The sequence below is a fragment of the Oryzias latipes genome, chromosome 3, assembly GCF_053564925.1.
Source record: "Oryzias latipes strain Hd-rR chromosome 3, Olatipes_Hd-rR_3.1".
In the NCBI taxonomy this organism is placed as follows: domain Eukaryota; kingdom Metazoa; phylum Chordata; class Actinopteri; order Beloniformes; family Adrianichthyidae; genus Oryzias; species Oryzias latipes.
The window spans coordinates 9,655,299-9,657,500 of record NC_136239.1 but is presented as its reverse complement, the minus strand read 5'-3'; the positions used below and the strand labels follow the sequence as shown (position 1 = coordinate 9,657,500).

At 37.0% G+C, this 2,202-nt stretch overlaps 1 long non-coding RNA gene across 1 annotated transcript in view; it reads right to left on the bottom strand.

Moving 5' to 3' along the window:
- Positions 1 to 69, bottom strand: part of LOC111947338 (uncharacterized) — a 17,480-nt gene extending 17,411 nt beyond the window's left edge. Inside the window, exon 1 of the long non-coding RNA XR_013655094.1 lies at positions 1 to 69. This exon is cut by the window's left edge and continues 353 nt beyond it. This is a non-coding gene — a long non-coding RNA (uncharacterized LOC111947338).
- Between the last annotated feature and the right edge of the window lie 2,133 nt (positions 70 to 2,202).

Genomic DNA, 2,202 nt, shown 5'->3' with positions numbered 1-2,202 from the left:
CATATAAGGTAAAAAACATCAAATAATTTTGTCTACATTGTGCTTTTGCTCTAAATTAAATATAAGTATATTTTTACTTATATATAAGTAAAAAAAAAAAAAACAGGCTCACACTAATACATGTTTAAAAGTTATTATCTTGATGCTCTGCACAATCAATAAAATGTAATTTGCTTGTGTACTGTTCAGAACTAGTCATAAAAGATGTGTGGTCTCTTAAATATATTTGGTTATTTTGTGCATCTTTTCCAAATAACCAACAATGTATTAAATGATTTTGGGTGACGTTTCATACACTTTGCATTATTACTTTTGTCACACAAGTGATTGTACCTTTGTTTGTGGAATAAAGGGTCCAAATATGGGCCCTCTGATGGTTGGAAACATATTTGTACCTTTTTTATCCTTAAATGGTACATATGAGTACCCTAAGGTGTAATTATGACTCACTTAGGGTACAAATTCACCATTTGTACCCTAAGTGTTCACAAACGTACCCCAACCGTACCCTTTTTTCTGACAGTGTAGGATTAAGTGAAAGAATAAATGTTATAAAAATGAATATACGACCACGCTTACTTTACCTCTGTCTAACTTTACCAGTAAAGATCCCACAATCCCAATTCCAAAAATGGTATAAACTTATGTCAAGATTTATATGGGAAGGAAAACGACCAAGAATACGATACCACACTTTACAACTACCCAATATTAAGGGGGGAAGAGCCTTACCTAATCTAAAAGAATACTTTAGAGCTGCCCAAATACATCGTTTAGTATACTGGTGTAATACAGAGTATGTTGCCCGATGGAAAGATATAGAACTTTTTGCACCCAAATTCCCAATTCAAACATGCATGGGGGAAAATGGGATCCCAGCCACTGCTAAAGAACATTTAGATCCCGGAGGGTGAAGTGGAAAACAAGATTCAGACACTGAAGGACGCTCATAAATAATGAAAGCAATATCGTCCTGGCAGCATTTTGAATCGATACAAGTATCACCAAATGAACTATCGCAATATTTTGCCGAATCGATTTTTTCTTACACCCCTAGTCTGACCTGTGTGCTCGATAATGAAGGTTTGGCCACAAAGTACAGCAAGAGAGTTCGAAAACTTATTTCCTTCAATGAAAAGCAAATAAATATACATACATTTTTTTCAGTTGATTACTTGATTTTCTTTGTGATTTCCTATCACTCACTGTTTAAATGAACCATTAAGATGGTGGAACTTGTGCAGACTATCACCTCATTTTTAGGTGGGAAAACCAACAAAATCAGCAAAGGATCAAAAACATATTTCCTCCAATACATTTAGCCTGAGGTTAAACTAAAAATCTTAAACAAAGTGGACAAACACTTACACACACATACACTGGTTGGTCTACAAAAGGTGTATATTAAGATATTAAAGCCGTGAGTGGAGCTGCATGACCTACAGACCATAGCAACCATTAGAGTTTTTGGTAGCCTGGGGGTGACAATCAGGTCAAAGTAATCTTTAGAAGAAATGTCATTTTGGATTACCTTGGCAACAAAGTTTTCTTTGTTAACCATGGCCAAATTCAGAGTGTGTTCAGATTCGTTGTCATATCATTTCATTCAGACTGATCCAGGGCTCGACAACCTTTTTAACTCAAAGAGCCGTTTGGGACCGCCCCTAATAAAAAAGAAAGCACCCGGAGCCACAACCCGTTTTGACATCATTATATATACTATGCATGTATATATTATTCAAAGGTGCTCATTACGTCGATCGCGATCGACCGGTCGATCTTCAATGACATGAGTGTAGATCGCGGGCCAGAAAAGATTAAAAAAAAAAAAAAAGTACTTATTTAAAATCCACCAGCCAATCAAAATCCTCACTGAGAAGTACGGGACTTGATTGACATGTAGATTGGCCAATCGGACATCGTCTGAAGCATACTTCGCTGCAAATGCACATTATGTCCTTTAAAGGATGATACCGCGGCCACTTGTGGGAGGAACTACTGGTTCTGGTCTGATCGCTGCATGGAGCGATGTGTTTATCAATGCATGGTAGACACTGAGAATGTGGAGAGATCAGGTTTATTATTTTAAAGAGTTCTACTTGGTAATCATGTTTCCATGTTTGAGTTCATAAGATCATCCCAGAGAAAGTCTCTGCTTCAACTCCTGCAGTGAAAGCTGCGTCTCAATCTGACGCCCGTGTT